The sequence below is a fragment of the Rhinolophus sinicus genome, chromosome 1 (genome assembly GCF_057876585.1).
Source record: "Rhinolophus sinicus isolate RSI-liver-muscle chromosome 1, RSI-T2T, whole genome shotgun sequence".
NCBI lineage: Eukaryota > Metazoa > Chordata > Mammalia > Chiroptera > Rhinolophidae > Rhinolophus > Rhinolophus sinicus.
Window position 1 is genome coordinate 23,489,289 of NC_142501.1, and position 20,218 is coordinate 23,509,506.

General features: G+C 43.4%; 1 protein-coding gene across 1 annotated transcript in view; it reads right to left on the bottom strand.

The window, feature by feature from the left end:
• Positions 1-18,657, bottom strand: part of ELK3 (ETS transcription factor ELK3) — a 64,812-nt gene extending 46,155 nt beyond the window's left edge. Inside the window, exon 1 of the mRNA XM_019732146.3 lies at positions 18,250-18,657. The gene's annotated coding sequence lies outside the window, so the exon portion shown is untranslated. The remainder of the gene's footprint in view (positions 1-18,249) is intronic.
• Positions 18,658-20,218: the final 1,561 nt, after the last annotated feature.

The window sequence follows — 20,218 nt, forward strand, 5'->3', positions numbered from 1 at the left end:
ATAGTTTCTATACGTCCTCCCCTACGAGTACCATTTTTGTTTCCAACCTAAACTTGTTAGTCAGCAGGAAGCTCACTTGCCACCTTAAAAGTGAATATTGATAAATATGGTGTTTGTTTACAATGTGCTTATGGGCATTTACTATGGGGATTCTCTATTTTACTTACAACTTTTTTGTTTGGTTACAATTACCGAAGGGCAACACCACTACTAGTAGTAACAGTGATCTTCTGTATTAATTGTCTTTACACACAATTTCAATGAATATGTAATTTTTGTACTTATTTTCCCCATTATGTTTATTTGAATTATATTTCTTGAAATACAATTTTATGCCTATTAAATGTATAATAAAAAGAAATTGCGGATTGTGTTTTAGAATCTTTTTTATTTTCCTAGTATTTTACTGTATTTCACAAAATTATCCATGATATGTTGGAAACTTTGAAAATTGGTCCCTTTCTACAGATGGCTAGAGAAGCACTGCTCTGGAATGTTGATTCTGAGTACTGACCTTTGTTTTGCTGGCTGATGTCTCCCCAGCTCTTAGATCAGAGCCCGGTCACCGTAGGCACCCAATAAACATTTGTCAAACAAATGGATGAATACAAAACGCTGAGGTCAGAGAGTGCCATGGCCTGTGCCCTTCACCACTCTGCACTACTGCCCTCCCCGCCTCCCCCACCCCCCAAAGCATGGAATGTGCCTTAGGATTAACATTAGGCTAGTTGGAGAAGACTTTCTAGAGGAGTGAGCTTGAGCACAGCTTTAATCTAAAGGGTGGGTAACATTTGAAAAGTGTGAGAGGACCGAGGCAGACAGTCCCCACAGCAGGCAGGGCAGGGGTGGGGGCAGCAACGGCAAAAGGCAAAGCAGGAATCAACGGCCCTGGAATGCGACAGACCTGCAATTTATCCAGAGACAACCTCCAGCCTGAGCCTGAAGAACAGACGTCGCCCAGTAGCACGGGTTACTGTGCCCTTTCAAACTCCACCAAACCTCCAGCAGCTGCTGGCCTAACAAGGGCATTCCACCCCACGACCAGCATTGCCTTGTCATCTGGAACCTATACCCTGGGGCAGATTCACAGTGAAGCTAATGCCTCAGGGACCATTACTTTGCACAAGTCTAGGGGCCCGAGTGATTTTGTGCTTCTAATTTTGGCGCGGGGGGGGGGGGGTTATACAAAGAAGTTTCCCCCGGATTGTTTAAGCTTCAAGCCCCACAAAACCTGGACCTGCCCCTGTACGAGTCCCTTCTCGTACTGGGCTGCCTCTTTTCCTCCTAAAAGCTGCTTTCCTCTTCTTGGAGGCGGGCATTCTTTCTGTCTGCCACAAGGTGGCGCCAGACGACTTAATGTAAGATGGGGCTGCACAGAATCTTTATGCAAAGCATGAGGTTTTTGCTTCCATTCTTAGAAGTCTGAATACTCACTTCTTCCTCTTCCTATTGATGGCAACCTAACACTTGTCTTTGCATGTCCCTGAATTCATTTTTAAAATTACACTGAGGTGGGAACTGAGGGGGTAGAATTATGATCTTTGATTTTCCAAAGCTTATGTGAACTAAAGAAATCAGCCAACTTAAATAAAAAAATAGAAATGACAGAGGCCAAGGAAAGGAGAACAACTCCCGTGTAAGAAATAAAGTAGGTGCCCTGTTAAGTACCTGCCTTTTGCTTGTTAAAACTTGCATGGTTAGAGAAATGAGGATGGATCTGAACACTTCATAATTGTTAAGTTCAACTCCTCTGTACTTTTCATTATATGATCAATATCCAAGAGAAAGGGCAGAACACATTTCATTATATAAAACAAACCCTGTTCTTAGGTCAAGGAATTGGAAAACAACAACTTGTATTATTTGAGGTCTACAGTAACTCAGCACAGAATAATTTCAAGTCATTAAGTAAATGAGGATAACATTTGGTAACTACGCAGCCCATTCTTGAAATCTTTATTATTTTTGTGAGGTGGAGATAAGATTATTAAAATTTATTTTCAAAAGGCATTTTAATTATTGTCAACCACTGCATTAAAAAATGCTCATCTGTGAGGTCAAGCTCATGTCCCTCAAAGGTCTTTTTATCTGTTAACAAATGTTTGTATTCTCACTCATTCTGTGACTATCTACAGATTGCCTGTTTTTTCTAAAGAGCAAGGTGAACAGGAGCAGAGAGGGAAAGTGGCCACTGCTCAGCCTACGTGTTTACCCTTTATAGTTTGCAATGTTTTGCAAATATAATTTTTCAAATAACTCTTCCATCTAAGAGGAATATTTTTCAGGGGAAATCACTGAAGCCACTGTAATAACAACATAACCATTTACTTTCTTTCTGAAACTGTGTTATCTCTGGGTAAATTAGAAACAAGTCTTGGTTCGCCGGTGACTTTTATATGAGAATTTCCTTTGGAAAAGAAAATGGATGGTTATATTAACTCCGGCTGGGAAAGTGTGTTCGAACCATTCTACTTCCTCCCACATGGCATATATTCATGCCATTTCCCATCCGACCACACTACCGCATAACCCAAAACCTCTCTTACTTCGAGATGCAAAAGTGCCTCTTCTCACTCTAGGCTGCCTCACGTGGTGGGTTCCTCTTAGATCCCCAATTTGGCAACATCCCCAAACTTCCTAGCATTCCTGGTACAGAGTTTGTTCTTCCTGGGCTTGAAGAAGGAGAAGTGGTAATCAATCCACAGGGTAAATAAATAACTGGTTGTTCCAGACGCATACATCTATTTTTCTGTACCTCAAAGAAGCAAGTCAATTGGAATGAGACGGCGTATGGGAAAAGCTCAGCACAGTGCCCTGTACATGATGAGCCTTCATGATAAAGCATATGTGTTGCCTTCGTTTATGCCTCTGTGAGGCCTTCAACATGGCTTCCACAAACGGAGTTACTTAGTATTGTTAGTTATCATTTCATTAGCGTCAACCAGCAATTCCAACACAGCACCTGGCAAACAATGGGCATTCAGGAATGTACAGGGAACCTCAATTTCCTCAGATTTTCATTTACCATTGAACTTAATTTCTTTACCACTGAGGTGGGGATTGTAATGTCCGTCTTCGGACTCTTCTATAATGTGTCAAAGAGCCCAAACACAGAATAATTTTATTTCTCTCTCTTTCCCTCCTCCCCCCGCAGGAGAAGGAAGGACTTGTCTACTACTTCAGTGTCTCACTGCCTGGGCCTGCATCTTCCCACATCGGGGAGCCACACAAACACACAGGGAGTGTGATCTGTAGTCTTCAACATACACATTTCCATTTACTCTCTTCTCTGAAAGCATCAGACACAATTTTATTGGGTAGTTAAAGGAACACAAGCCTGCTAGATCAAAGCAGCCAACTGGTCACCCAGCCTTCCCAAAGGGAGGCTGTAGTTCATTACAGCCACTCGGTTAACCACATCCACCTCCCTCGTATATCAACATGCCCAGGAAACAGATTTAGAAGTCCTGGGCACTGCAGGGAAAATCTTCCCAGGTAACCAACTGTATTAAAAAGCAGACCATGTGTTGAAAGATGATTAGGGCTGTAAAAATCAGAGGTTCCTACAACCTGGGACAGCCCCCAGATGTCTCCCCATAGAGTCTCACATACAAGAACAGGGTCTGCTGACAATGCTGTTTCTTTAAACAGATATGTTGTTCCTTCCCAGCCATTTCTGGACTAAAACCCAAACATTCACTTTCTTTGCAACTGTTTTTGTTGTCCGTGTTGTTTGTGTGTATCTTAATTCTGGCTTGAAGCACGTCACCCTTCAGTTCTCATACTTGGTTCTCATACTGAACATTCAGCTTCCTCTTCTGCAGGTTGCAGGCAGGAAACTGGAAAATGGGCCACAGGAAACCTGGCCTCCTACATCTGTCCCACTTTGTAATTGCAGCTCTGGTTTCATTTTGCCTTGTGTCAGCTCTGTTTTAACCCTCAACACCACAGCCAAACCCTGCTTTCTAAAAGAACACTGTTATTCTTATTGCCCAAGAAATCTCATTGAGACTTTCTTTTCCTCCCCAGAGTAATCAGCCCCATGAATTAAACAGGGAAAAAATACTAAACAATTCTAAGCATTTTTTTTTAATTCTAAGTACTTTAATGTTAAAAAAAAAAAAAAAAGTTAAGCAAATTCTAACAGTAGTCATTTGAATCAAGAGTATGGAACTAAAAAATGATCCATTAGATGTGATAAAGCTACCAATAAGTCCCCAGGGAAAATTCAAGACTATTTCATAATACTGTACACAGCAGAAGTTATTTTAGATAAATATGATTACTGTGGTCCAAGACTACCGGACAACTTCTGATTTACAAGGCTTTGAAAAACAACACAAGAAAATATGCTGTAATCATACCTCCTTACAATCGCTCTCATTCTGATACTGTCTCAAATTGTTTCTTAACGACATCACATGAAATTGTTGGTCTTACAGTATTTACAGTCAAATACCGACAATCTCATATAGACAACCTAAAGCATATAATCACCCCGAGAACCGATACACACGCACGTGTATTCATACACAATCATGGCAGTATCTTCTACCTGTGTTTGGTCGACGAACTCTTTTAAGAATCTCAAATTTTCTAGGGGGAAACAAGATATACTCATATAAAAGATATCTAATTTCAGCAGGGTTTATAAAACCCTAAAGATAATTTATAAATCTCAAAGCAAAGAGTCTCATTCTAAAGGAAATGCTAGCTACACTGCCCCCCACCCAACAATACCTTGAGGCCATGGAATCCTCAAGAATAAGGCTTATACCCTCCCCCCAAAAATCCGTTACTTCTTTAAATAGGAGCTTTTCTTTTTTAATGCTAACATTTGATGAGCATTTATTACGTAACAGGCATTGTGCTGAGTGCTTTATACGCGCTGTCTAAATTGACTACTCCATGAGGAAGTCGTGACTTAACAAGGTGCAATAAGACGCTCCGGCCACTGGAGTAGTATGGGCAGGGTCTTCTACCCAGGGGCTTCGGGCTACAAAGTCCCGATTCTTCATCACCACACAGAACTCCTCCAGCGCACGCTTCGTCTCGCATATGCACACCTCACTGGCACTAAGAGGAAAGTCTCATTTTAACCCAAAGGGCGATACAACATTCCCACTAGGAATCCTATCACGAAATGTCCTTGTTTGTGTCTGGCTTTGCCTCATCTGTGACTCCAGTGGTTCCAACAGGTTCTGTTGTAAGCAAGACACTTTGAACCCGTCCCACCACCATCTCGTTTTTAAACTCACTTCCCTTTTCAAAAGATCTGTATGCTGGCTTAGCTATGCTCCAGTTTCACCTAATACTAAATAATCGACACTGGCTCTTGCCTGTGAAGACAGGACGTAAGGACAGGAGCTGTACCTGCGGTAACTTCACTCCCCCTCCACGGGACAGACACATGCCCCCACTCGGTATTCGCACACAGGACGGCAAAATGAGAGGATGAAAGTCAAAAGTGATGTAGCCGGGCCCCAGTGAGGGGCCCAACACCTGTGCACATTCCATGTAACAATGAAACGAATCATGAGAAAGACTTCACCTGTGAACAGGAACAAGCTTGGAAGCCCACTGATTCCACATGACAGTACCTAGTGTGGCACCCAGCACCCAGCAGGGGCTCAAAATTTTTCCTTTGAAAACAAACACCTCTGAGGAAGCCCTGTTTCAGGTTTTCAGAAAGCAGTATTGGGATTTCACGGAGGATCACAATTTGCAAATGAAAAAAAAAAAAAAATGCTGTTTTGCATTCAGTAAAACTGACTTAAAATCTTGCTAACTGTCCTTCAAGCTTCAGTGTAATGAGCTCCTCAATTTCTAATGGGTACTTTCCCCCAATACTGCCCTTGATTCTTGTATTTCATAGGCCTCTGAATGGAAAATCTGTTACCTAAATTTTTGTACTTTAATATTAATAAAATTTGATCCTGCGCACAAAGGAAAGAGGTCAAACATGTAAATTCTCATCACAGCCCGGGCCTTGGAAGAGTTTGGTGATCTCAGGCAGGGATGTCAACTTCTCTACATTTCAACTTCTTTATCTGTAAAACAAGGATATGGCTCACCCTATCCCCCTCTACACACAAGTGCTACCAAACTAAAAGAACTTTTACGATTAAAACTATTTTGAAAGTAAAAAAATCTAAGTTAGCTTTTAGATCAATACATTGCGCAAATGATCTCTAAAAAAGGAAGGGAACAATGCCTTCAGCTTCAATAAAGCCTCAACAGAGATATTATTAAAATCTGTGTTGTCTTAACATCAGAAAATGTTTATTTGCTTCGGTACTCTGTTAAGATAGTTTTAGGAAATTTGAAACTAAAGGAAATCTTACCTACCACTTCCACTAGAATGAAACTGTCATCTTTCAGATAAACTTGAAAGCTGTTCTGTGCTACATAATAAGTTGGTGAAAGCCAAAAGTATCTACCCAGTATTAGCAAGAACACTTTTGCATGATACAAAATGATGGTGGTTTTTCCACATCCAGAAACTGAAACATTTCCTGCCAGAGCATCCTCCAAACTCTTCTATTGTGTTGAAACTGTAAAATCTTTCTAAATCAGGACTTCCTCCTATTATGCTTTAGAGGCGTCTTTCTGGGAAGGGTAGATCCAAGGCAAAAGGTAGGAATTCCTGCAGCACCACCCAGTGGAAACATTAGAAAAAAAAGGCAAGATAAAACACGTTTAAGAAAATTCTGGTCTTAGCTCTTCTAATTAAAAATCTGGACACTGCTCTTCTTCTATCAATGGCAACCAGCTATATCTTTTGCTTCCCAACGGAGCTCTCCTTCTTCAGGGTGACCCTTAAAGGCCATCCAGGTCAATGACAGCCATCGTCACATCTGCCCTGCCTCTCTCTCACACATGTGCACACTCACTGGGCCAACACCAGGGGCAGGGAGGAATGAGTGGCGGGTGAGTCAGGTGTGGGCTGGGACATGATCCCTTCCTCTCAGAAGGATCCCCAAGGGGCCCTGGGGACCGGGAAATCTGCACAGCTGTGCTCGCATCCCAGTCGCGCTGCAAGGTCGGGCATTTCCTGACAGAAAGGTAACCATCTGTGCACCTTCCCCTTCCTCTGGCCCACCTCCAACATCTGCACAGCAATTCTACCTCCCCAGTTCCACCCCGGGGAAAGGTACAGAGCCTTTCCTCCCCTCATGGCCTGTATCTCCTGACCCCCCGACCCCCTAAAACTCCCTCCAGTGTGAGCACTGCTTCTGCTCCCCTGGCGTTCCAAAGCCACACAGATCCCATAGCCTCTCCATTCGGCTGGTCTCTAGTTCATTTACTGCCTTCATCAGAACATGTCTCTCATCACCAATGACTGCTTCTCATGCATGCACGCCACATCAGACCACTAACCTGAGGAACAAGAGGGACCCTGACCCTCTCTCCTTCTAGCTTTCCTTCACAGAAAGCCCTGGCAGTGGCCGGCAGAGGGAGAGAAGCCATATCTTCCCAGAGAAACTGGGAACTCTCTTGTCATCCATCAAACTTAAAATAAAAGTACCATTTCCTACATAATTTCTGAATGGTTAAGTCACTAAAGAAAACTGTCCCCCAACATCAGCCTTCCTGGAAAACTCATCTTTCCCTCTTTCTGGAATAAGTTCACTGAAACCATTTTATTTATCTTTTTTAAATAGCATATAGATATACAAAATGATACCAGTTAGCTGATCTTGACATCGTTTTGACATATATGATCAGTGTTAAAACTTTACAATGTAGCATATTTGAACTGCTAATTTACAAATAGCTAATAGCATTATATTTCCTGTTTTCTTTTCTTTGTCTGAAATTTTACGTGTGCCAAAATATGTTGGTTCCTGGTAATGTCGAGATTTAGCTGGATAATATAGACATTAACTAATCTTTGGGTTCTACCATATATAGCATTCTTGCAAAAATAGTTATGAGTTTCGGGTATCAGTGACATCCTGAGAGCTTTTTCAGAAGTACCAAGAGCGACTTTACAGGGGTGGTTACCTAACAAAGAACTGGACTCTTGCAAGGTTCTAGACTCTGGTCTCTCCAGCTTTACTGCTTTTCTTTGGTGCTCTTCTCAGCAACACTCTTATATGGTTTAGGAAATGCAAATTCTAGGTATAAACATGTATACATAAATCTGGTGTGATAATATATTCACTTTGGAAGGGATCTATAAAAAAACAGTGACTCTGCAGTCTTCAAAATATCATCACCTGCTCATGTGGTGGACATCTGTGAGAGATTCCAGCTGCATCTAAAGTCAAGAAGGTAGTCACTACTCCTTTTATAGCTTTCCTCTCTCCACATGCATATGTTTCTCTTACATTCTTGTACCTGGATATCAAGTCTAGCTACATGTGATGATCATAGTGCCAAATGCCGAGTTTCTTTTAAATGTAAACAACTTCTAATAAAGTCCTTTTTAACAGGAAGCAAAAGAATAAGGGCGTTGAGGTAAAATGGCAAGCAAAAGGCATCCCATTTTTCACTGAATGTCTCTTTAAAATCAAGCCTGACTTATAGGCGAACTCCACTAAGGGGAACACATTTAAAATGTCTTGGTGTTCCTGTGGAGTACAGTTATTCCTAAGAAAACTGCTGCAAAAGTAGACAGTGAATGATCTCAAAACTAAATAATCTTTTCCCAATGCCTCACACTTAAAACCTATTTTTTTTATCAACCCCCAAAATGCACTGAATAAATGAATAAAATGACAAAACAGTCATCTAGTGGAAGATCGACGGTTCATTCATTTGGGTCAGGAAGATGCTGTGCACACCTGTTTCCTTCAAGAAGCCACCAAAAGCATTCTACGCAAGAGAATAGCTGTTGGCGGCATTAGCATCAAATGTTGGACACAGGGCCCACACTGTCCTCGTGGCCTTGAATCTCCATGGAATCTACCACCCACTACCCTGGCTCAGCCCTGTTCCAACAGTCACATACAACTTTTTACTCTACGTACTCGTCCAATAACTGTTCAACATGACTGTATTCACAGCACAAATTACAGCCAGGTCTGCTTTAGATGAGCTTTCCTCCCTTGCTAAAGAAAGTCATACTATATTCTAATCATCTGGTGCATGTATGATCTTCTAAGTCAAGGTCTTAAAGTTTCTATTTTCCTAAAGACAAATTAGTAGGTGTTAATATTTGGGTTAAAAAAAAAAATATTTGGGTTAAAAAAAAAAAAAAAGCAAAGGATGTGGCAAAGCCTGGAGGGGGAGGCTGTTGTTGTGGTTCAGCTCTGATTCGAATCAAAGCAGGGCAACACTCATATTTTGTGAGCAGGGACTCCAGGCTTTTGAGAACCCCAGTACACTTGGATCACTTTGTGTGACTCAAGACATCTAACAGCACATACTTTGGGAATGAATGTAATTCACTTTCAGACATTTTTAACACTCTTCAAAATTACTCACCTTATCCAAGTCTAAATAGATGCAGAATTGAGAATTAGTGCTAAAATGCCTCAATAGGTGCAATAGGCAACATCAAGGAAGGTCGAGTGCTACTGACTGAGTGACACTTCTGGTTTTACCTCCACTCTCAAAGACGGAGTCAGCCCATTCACAGGCCCGTCCACCCTCCACTAGCCGCTCAGCACAGATGTGATGATATCTCTCTGCCTGGGGTTTAATCAGTTCCAACCCGGACCCAGAATGTCACTTGGAGAATTTGGAGATGTTTGTTCTACAATGCTTTTTAAAAAAAAAAAAACAGCAATGCTCTACCATCCAACACCCTCTGGTCTAAATGATCAGTATCTGAGACTTGGAAAACAGGCAGGGGCACTAGCAGAAATCGTTTCCCTACCAACACTCACGAACTCTAGATTCCAGGGGATTTCAAAATGCAAGACCATACAAGAAGATTGAGGCGCCGTCTCTCCAGACAGTCTTCCAAATAATGTTACATGTTTTGGTCCACTCTTGAACGTTATCAGGGCTTGCTGAAATTATCAGGAATCTCAGCTTTCTCTTCTCCTGAAAATTATATTTAAAAAATCCAAGTTCTCTCCTGAGTTCTCACAGTGAAACAATGATTCTTTGGAGGTGGAGAAGTTTAGCTAACATTCTTTTATGCTCCCATCCTCTGTACAGAGTTAGGGCTGGAGTCCTACAAGAGAAGAGTGACTCTACAGAGAAGGAGTAAAAACTGGGGTCACATCTTATCCCACTTTCTTAGCCTCAGACATACCCGTGGGAACCTACATGTATGGAGGCACACCCAGATACACACACACATACACCCTCCTCACCGGCTGCCAATGTTTCTCTCTCTTTCAAATGAACTCCACCACAGCTTACATTTTTGGCTCGAAAGGCAAACTTTCCAAACTACATAAGGAGATAGTGGGGAAGTGACATTTCCAGTTCACCGAATATTAACCAGAGAAGTGCTCTTCTTAACTGTTAGTGTTAGGAAATTGTTCTAACATCTACATGCCCCCTTCTCTTGCTTCCGAGAAGGATGCTCTCCTGAGGATGGTGAGAACTTACAGGTGCAGATAGTGTGAGAGAATTCCTGCAGTTACCCTGGAACACATCCTGGAATAAATTCCAGGGCTTGTTTTGTTGTTTTAATCTCTCTCTTCTGACAATTAAGTGCAGGAGAAAAATCTCCTTACTCATACATTCTGGTTCGTCAAGATTCGATTATCAACCTGCCCCCTGGCAAAACCCAGCTGAAATTAACAGCAGATCTGGGCCTCCTTTTCCAAAAAACAATTTAGGTACTTAGCCATTCATCTTTTCATAATCACACAAGCAAGGATAGTCTTTTATTATTTTAAAACTCAATCAGAAATGTTCTTCATTAATTACAAAAAGTTACACACAGAAGCTATATACACAAGTGTTAGTATAAGTAGGACTTTTAACAGTGAATATTATGGAACTCAGCCCAAGGGAACTATAAAAACTTTATAAAAAGGTCTAATGATTGCTGTAAAATTATTAATTTTAATGTGGAAAGAACTTTACAATGAGATTCTTCCAAGCTGTACTATCCTATGAATTACTTAATTATTAACCAACCATTCTTAGTGTAACACTGATTTCAACAATAGGGCTCAAGTTTGTCCTCTTGGATATTTAACAAACTAACCTGATTTCTGTACATCTACTTCTACGATAAGTCTGGATATAAACTCTGGAAAACGGTATGTTCTCTACAGAGGATCTTCTTGGCTGTCTTTATTTATGGGTTAACCAAGAGATATGCCTGTTATTAATCCAAATAATTTACTGTCTAGGAAAGACTTGGATTTATGCATGTCAACAAAGTGCTTTGTCAAGTCCAATAGCAAACCGGGCAGAGGGGCAGGCTATACTGACAAGTTTCCCCCACTTCAGATTGTTTTTAATTCAATGAGTGCCAGGCTTTGTATAAAGTGCTGGGATAAATACAACGATGAGAAAAACAGATACAGGCCCAAAGGGGGCTTACAGACTGATATGCACGACAGATGGGAAACACATCATGACACATACATGCACAGGTATCTCTCACTATCTGAATCTAATGGATTCAAGGGTTTGGACAGTGAGGGACAATAAGGGATATCATGCTATCAAATCTACCTGGTTCCCGAGTTTTGGAGAAAGAGTATTAATGAATAATAAGGGACATCAGCTCTATCTCTAGAAATCTGTATCTGAAACTGTTCAGTACCTGTGTTTGGATGGTAAGAATTTGGAGAGGGAGAATTCAGGTAATGAGGAAACATACAAATAAGCCTATGACAAGGGCTCTGAAGACCCAGGACAGATGACGGTGGGCTAGCTAGTCTGGGGGACCCACCCACAAAGGCTTCCTCAGGGAAGAGATGGTTGACCTGAGACCTGTAGGATGACTACAAATTGGCTAGGCAAAGCAGAGTGAGGAAAATTGATGGGAGTAGGGGGTGGAGGAAGGAATTTCTAGGAGAGAGGACAGCATTGGGGAATGTCCAGTGGTCAAAGGGCACATTACACATTTGAGGAACTGAGAAAAGACCCATGTGGCTGGCCCCAATCACAGTTTGCAGCTCACGTTAAGGTCTATACCCTCGCTGAAGCCACTGAGAGATTTTAAGCAGAGGAGTGACATGGTCAGCTCTGAGTTTAAAGGACTGCTCTAGGAGAAGGGAATTGGAGGGGCCAGAGGGAACGTGGGACCTGTGAGATACTGCAGTCAAGGATGGAGATGGTTTTCAAAGACTATTGGAAGGAATGAGTAGGGACTTAACCTGGTGATGAAAACCTTATCTAGGCCTACTCAGCACTCAACCCAGAGGCAGTCATTCGTGTCCCCAAGAATGAGGCAGTTGTAGATCATTAGAAATAAGTGATGCTTGTCACAAACCTTAAAAAAGTTACAAAAAGCAAGCACAGCAGCTAATACTGACATTCCCTCAGCCATTCCTTACTCAATAGGGGCCCAAATGGGACCCAAGGGGAAATGCATGGGGAACCCCTTTTCCCACCACAAAACAGTTTGTTTAAATTGCTGTATATGTCTAAAAGTCAGCTGTTTGGGGATGACAGCAAAATTTACATTACACTTTCAAATTTTTTACTCCAAAAAAAGTAGTACAATAGAACTTTTGCCTTGAAAGCCTTTCTAATTCCCATTAACCTCCAGTCAGGGAAACTGAGGTCGGGAAGATTAAGTGATATCCTCTCAACACACTTAGTTTTAAGGGAATCTACTTTTTCCTGCAGCATATATATTACTTTTGTTTAGCTTAAGTGATATTAAATAATGCAGAAGGGACTTTTCCTCTTATTGTATGAGAAAATCCATACATTCTCATGATTTTTAACCATGCAGATTAAATAAAAATACTGCGTTACTTTACCAAGGTGTTCTGGGGTTTAATAACCTCCATGGTAGAATCATGAATTGCCATAATATAATTAAGAAAAGAAAAAACAGCCAGAGAATGTTTTGGGGTGATGGAAAAAGTCTCTGCTTGGAGGGAAGGGATAGGGGTTACACAGGTATATACATTAACGTTCAAAATTTGTGCATTTTCATGTATGTAAATTATACCACGACTTCTAAAAAAGGACCAATGGTCTCAGATTCCTTACTCTATTGCTTGCAGTAAAAGACCTCTAACCTCATCCGTCTAAGGGAAAGCATCAGAGAAGTGTGTTTTATACCTAGCCCATCACGCCCAGATTTATGCATGGAAAATTAAGAATTGTTCTTAGATATGTTAGCTTTAAAAATACTTATAATATCTGCTTTAGAACCTTTTTCAGAGCATGTGTGTGATTAAATTCATTTTAGTGCAATTCTAATTAGAATACATTAGCATAACCATCATCTTAATTTATTTAATATACAAATAAATTTCACAGCCAAATTATAAAATAATACCATTCAATTCTTAGAATAATAATTCCTTTCCAGGAAATGTAAATTAAAACACACAGTCAATGAGCTAATTCCTAGTGGCAATTCCAACCAAATTCCAATCTATTGAAATGGCCAGTTCAAAGTATATTTTTAAACTGTTGACATATATGTAAGTTTCCAGTAATGGATGAAAGGCCATTTTTATTTTGCTTGTGGATAGCAGTATGGGGAGTCAAATTTCTGCACAGGATGATTACTTAAAAAACTGAATGATCTACCATTTTTGAAGGCCTTTACGATTTGTTAGCAGAAAGTTACACGCACACGTGCTGACAATTCAATTTACTGGGGCAGCACTAGAGGTAGCAAAACCAGAGTTTTCATGATCTCACCGCCATGGTTTCAACCCAAAAGCTGCATGATTGTGATTCAAACTGGCCATAGGCAAGAGCAACATTGAGCTGAAAATCCATTTAAAACACCAATTTCAAAGTCTGAAAACTCTACTGATATAAAATGAAACAGTATTAAGGAAGAGTTCTCAAAGGGTGCAAGAGGCACCTTCTTCTGAGTTAGATATACAAGTTCAAGGTGTATTTTCGGTTTAACCTAGTTTCTCTTCTTTCATCATTGAACATTCTATTTTGATGTGTAGTGCCCTGGACTTCCTGTTACTACATCTTGATATTCTCCTGCAAATCATGACTCATTCTTAAATCATAGAGAAACTCATCAAAATCCCAAATTTCACACCACATGAGTTCGGTCTTTCAAGAGGGCAGCATTCTTAGAACATTACTTGGAGCCACAGAGACAAAAACACTGAACAAGTCCATGTAGAAATTGTGTCAATCTACTGTTGAGTCAACACATTTATTAGATCAATAAATACAAGCTCTATGTGTGGTAATTTTGGTCATTGTACTAGTTATTAAAATGTGTTACATGATATGTTAAGTGGAAATTAAGTTGCAAAACAGGAAGTAGAGTGTGATTTCAATTAAAAATGTGAGGCATGTGCATGCGCGTCTGTATGTATACACACACACAAGTGTTTTAAAAAAACAGAAAAATAGACACCAAAATGTTAACAGTGCCATTATGGGAAATGTTTATTTTTTTTTTCTCTGTGGTTGTCTGAGTCTTCCTGAGGTAATTCACATTAATATTTTTATAACAGAGAAAAACCAACTACCCTTTAGAAAATTTTGTCATGCTCGTGTGATCTCCAATGTGTTATAATCAATCTACGAAGGCAAAGAGGAATTATGGATAACTAGGACATCAAAAACTCTTGTCTGAAACATGCAGAAAAATCTGACTGGAGTGGGGTCCTTCATTCAAATGACCTGGGCCGCTCACGTGTATGTGTAGGTTCAGGCCCTAAAGAAGGGGCAGAAGCCAACTGCCTGCAGCCAGGGCACAGCCTGAACGGACAGAGAACCAATTTCTTTTAAAGTTTAATGAGGAACCCCAGGTCTGGGAAACATAGAGATGGCTGGATCATTCCCTAGGGCTGCAAAGGAGCAAAGCCATTAATTAGTAAGCAGTAACTCACCGTCAGTGAGAAAAGACTCTACTCCAGGAAGTCAAATCATTGGGTAAGTTTAAGTGCTTTGGGTTTGTCAACTGGAAATGCTTTGCAACGATATTGGTTTTTGAATCAGACAGATATGTAACTATAATTAGGTAGCACAGAACGCACAAAATCCAATATCTGACAGCTAACTAACAAAGGAATATTTTAATTTATATGCACTGCCTGGAAGTCCTTTAAAACCAATTTCAGGAAAGATTCAAGTTCCAAAAAGTTATTACAAATATAAGTTTCAATACATGATCTCAGAGTTACATTTACTGTATACTAGAAGTTTTGAATTATTATTATTTTTTTAAATAAGAAAAAGAGGAGGTCTTTAGTAAAATGTTTAGGAAACTTCAAACGGGGCTAAAAAAAAAAATCACTGCTCTCCCCTACCTGGGCTATTGCTATTCTATCTAAAAAGCATTAGTACCAAGTGAGTGAGGTTCAGAGATGGTCTACTTCAGCTCACAAAGGTACACCATCACAATGGCATCATTTAAATATGCTATTGGACATTACAGACCAAAAAGAGAGAAATGGAGAAAAAAATTAATGCATACTGTATTTTACATGTGGCAGAAACGTGTAACTGATAATAACTTTTAAATGTCCTATTCATTGAATGAATGCAGGTAAAGGAGTTATCATCATTAATGTAAACAAGAGTTGCTCAATCTGGGCACTACTGATTTTGGGGGCTAGAAAATTATTTGTGGGGGGGGGCAGTCCTATGCAATGTTGGATGGGTAGCAGCATCCCTGACCTCTACCCAATGGCATCCCCTCTGGTTATGACAACCAAAATGTCTCCAGACACTGTCAAACACCCCCTGAGAGGTAAAATTACTCCCAGGTAAGAAATAGCCAAATAACAACTTACTAGAATGAAGACTTCTAATTACCTCCTTTTTATTTTGAAGGAAATGTAGTCTTGAGAGAACATTTACAACCTCCCTCCTTAAGGAATGCTCATGCAGAATGCTGTTAGTTTGCAAAGCTTTTTTTCTTATTTATTGTAAGTTCTATGATCCTACTCACAGCTTTCAATGCAGTAATTTATTGAGCATCTACTCTGTGCCAGGCACAGTGGTAGGGACATCCCGTACTCATGTCCACTGACTCACACCCTGGTAGGGCTGGTTGGGCTGTTTTCAGGACACTTATTGCCACCATAAAGAAACACCAACAGCTCACAAACCCTCAAGAGAGAAGCATGTCCTTGTCAATAAAGGAGCCCTACAGTTGCAATCAGGTTCCTTCAAATTCTTTACCATTTTTATCAACTATATATTTCCATCATTTAAAGGTTTAAAAAAAAAAAAAAAAAAAAAGCCAGATGATCCTTACTGTATTTGGCACAGAAAGACCAGCAGGGGTTTTTGCAGGCAGGATCATTACTGGAAACTCTAAAAACACTTATGGACAGTATTCTTAACTGTCTGACCCACGTGCCCGAACACAATTTGTAATTTTATAATCCCCATAAATTGAAACTCATAACTGACCTTTCCCAAATAAATGTGTGTCACGGAGAGAGAAAACGGAGAGAGATCAGAGGGTATTTTGTTTGGCAAGAAGGCAATGAGGCTCAGAAATCGATTTGAGCTCATTAAATAGATGCCTGGAACATGCTTGGCTTCTCATCGCTCCAGCTCCCCCCCCCCCCCCCCCCAACAAAGACTGAAGCACAGACGCCAGAGGATGGGTGTGTTGAGCTGCTTGGGCAATAGAAACTTCACACACACACACACAACTGGGAAAGAAAAACCTGTAAGTCCGAAATCCAAAATGGCCAAAGTGACTTCAAAGTTTTCAAGACGCTACCCTGAAAAGGTTCGTTCGTCTGGCGACTGCACCTCGAAGTAAATAAAGCCGTAACTTTTCTCCCTCTCCGGCTCAGTGCTCGCCCGGCTGACAGTGGCTGCACAAAACCCCTCCTGTGCCGAGCAGCGGAAACTCCTAATGAGATTAGTTGGTGTGTGTGCAGACATTACTTAGCAATGACTAAAGGGGCTCTCTCTTCCTGCAGCAGCCAGTGGAAAATTCAGGGAACTTTTTCCCCCTGCAGCAGCAGAATCCCTTTAACCCTCTCCCCAGCCAACTCCAAAAACAACTCAGCCTCCCCCAGCCCCCCTCTCCCAGATGGGGTGATGGGGGGAGTTAAAGACTGGCCAGAGGCTCCAAAAGCGGGAGGGGGCCGGAGGGGAAGGGGCGGGGGACCCCTCCAACACTACAAAGGAAACTGTAAAAGGCACAAATACATAAACCTGAGAAGGAGCAAACCACAGTTTCTTTGTGAGCTCCTCTAGTGAGTCATTTTCAAGATGCTGTCTGCTGCCAGTTTCAAAGCGGAAGCGCATGGCAATTAGTCTTGCAGTTTCCAGACAAGCCAGAAACTCTCCCGACACTCGTTTTATTTTTTTTTTCCAAAAAAGCCCCTTTTGCAGTTTCTGAAATAACATTTCTTGTTCCCACCCCCACCCGCCGCCTAACTGCAGCTTGTCCTCAGGATGATTCAGTTCAGAAAACATAACAAAACCGAGACCTTTTTTTTTTAACCCTCCAAAAATTTAATTTTCCCCCTCCCCGAAAAGTTACAGTAGCATTACAGGCCAACACTCCGTTGGAAGCTGAAGAGCCCCTTCCTAAAGAGCTGGGAGCGCCAACACCATCTCCTGCCGGGTCCTTCTCCAAAACCGTGTCCAGCAAAGACTCCGCTGGCTTTTAAAGGTCCGGCTGGGCGTGCGCCTGGGGCAGTGACCCGTATGGGGGTCACCTGCCGAGCGAGTGGACGCAGCCCCCAGTCCCGGGTCTTCGCTCTACACGCCCTCCGCCGCCCTCTCCAACCCCATGTCCCTCCCAGAATCCGAGCATCGGTGCCCACTGCCACCCCGAGGGGAGCCCCAAATGGCAGGTCAGCGGTGGTCCAGCCTCCAGCCACGCAGCCTGCTCCAGTCACCGTTCTTCCCAGGGACCCCAAGTCTCACCGTCCCCCACTCCCCACGCGCGCCCCTCCTCTGGACTTGCAGCGAAGCCCCAGGTTGGGGTGCTGCCAGCACAGGGTCGCCGCAGCCCCCAGCCCGGCGCGCAGACGGACAAGAAGCTCCCGCTGGGTGGGCGGCGGCGCGGGCGCAGGAGCATCACAGCTGTGCCCCCTCCCCACTGCCGCCCCCAACCCAGGCCCGCAGCCCATCCCGCGGCGCCCACCGCCCCACCCCCACCAAGCCAAAGAAAAGAAAGAAAAATAACACCCCCGACGAAACTTTGCAACTGTCCCAGCAACAGGCAGAAGCCTTGCTACCTACCCAGATGTGGGGGAGCTTTCAAGATTCTTCTTCGGGGGAATTTCTAGGAGGAACCGGGCGAAAGCCCCCGACTTTCCATGCTGACAGGCTTCTGCAGACGGTCTGTTGCTCTTGTAATGAGATCCTGATTTTTTCCCCCTTTTTTTCTTTCTCTCGCTCCTCTTTTTTTTTTTTTTTTTTTTTTCCCTCTGGTGTGTGTGAGAGCAGGAAGTTGGAGCAGTCAGGCCGAGCCGGCTCACTTCCTTTACTGCATTATTCCCCAGGCGGTGTGCAGTCTGTGTAAACAGGCTTTTCCGCCCCGCGCCGCGCTCCTCCGCCGCGGCTGTGCGCCGGGGCTGGACGCCCAGGTCCGCGCATACTCCGCCGCCTCGGCCCCGCGCGCTCGCCTGCACCGCGCCGCGCGCCCCCGCGCCCCCGCGCCCCCCGCCCGCTGCGCGCCCCGCTTCCTGCTCGGCCACCCCAGGGGAGGAGCCACCAGACCCTATGCTACTCCAAGCGGCCGCAGCCCCTCCCACGGGGGGGCGGGGGTGCAACTCGGCCCAAAACCCAGAGGAGCCACCCTCGACGCGCAGGGGGATAACCCCGGGTTTCGGCGGAACTTGGGATCCCTCGTCTGTCCCCGGGGGTCCCTGCGCTGGGAGACCGCGCTGGGCACTGCAGTAGGGTCAAGCCCTGCCCAGTTGGCTTAGGTGGGGAGGCACGAAGTGGGGAGGCCGCTGGACTGGCTGTGTTCTGTCCGTTGGGATGGAAGCGCTGTGGTGCAGGGGGCCCACGGGAGTGGGGTTCAGGGTTTGGGTGCTTTGGCCAAAGGGCTGCTTTGACAGTGGGTGGGGGCGTGATTGTTTAGGTTTACTTAGGAGAAGATGTTGGAAGTACAGAAAAGGAGGCACGGTTTCTGTCGGGATGGACACAGTTCCTGTCTGGGATTAAAAAAAAAAAAAAAGTCAGCCCTTAGAGTAGGGGGCCCACTTTGGGGAAAAGGATGAGACACCATTAACTGGAAGCAGGGATTCTCCAGGAAGAGACCTTTCAGGCCGTTCACTATGGCCTGCGACAAGTCCACCCTTTCCTGCCCGCTAAGGAGCTCCGGAGGGAAATGAGAGGCGACCACGGGGCCGAGTGATTGAGGCTTTAGAGGGAGGCACTGTGGTTTCAAAACTGGACTCCACGCCGCAATACCCTTCAGGGACAGCCCACCTCAGAGAGCTCAGCTCGGGCCAGGCTCTGACAGGCGAACTTGTCCACTGCCCTGAGGCTGAGAGAAGGGAAGAGGATGCCCGTAGAAGAGTCCTTCACCCCCGCCCTGTGCTCCAACCCCAAGAGCTTACCTTCCAGAGCCCTTCATTTCCATGCCTTCACTCCTTAGCAGCGCAGGCCGTGTTTCTTAAACTTGGCATGCACCAGTATCACGTGGGGGGCTTGTTAAAACACTGGATGCCTGGCCTCAACCACCTGAGTTCCAGATTCAGTAGGTGTGGGGACGATTTCAGCCCTGGCTAATGTGTGAATTACCTGGGGAGGTTTTGAAGACTATCATCTCCATACACAACCCAAACCAATTAAGTCAAGATTCCCTGGGGGCAGGGCAAGAACCCTTTCTAAAGGACCTCATTTTAAGACTTCTTCCACTTGTTTATCTTTGAAATCTTTCTGAAAGATTATTTGTTTACTAACTGTGGACCTCTAAAGGGCAGGGCTGTGTTTTGTGTTTAGTTAGTACCAGCCCCTCACCCACCAAGCGCCTGTCACAGCACCTGACTCAAAAGACAGTCCAGTCCCCAGCATTTGCTTTTCAGGCTGGTGTAGGTAGTTAGTTCCCTGAGAGGTGGAACAAGACCCACCAGACCTGTGAGAAGGGTGGGAAAACACGAGGTGTAGCGGGTGGGGCAAGGTAGGAGAGTAGAGCAGAAGAAGGTAGGGGAAAGAGGGCTGTTTATCAACCCCTGATTTTCCACAGCTAATTTTCCAC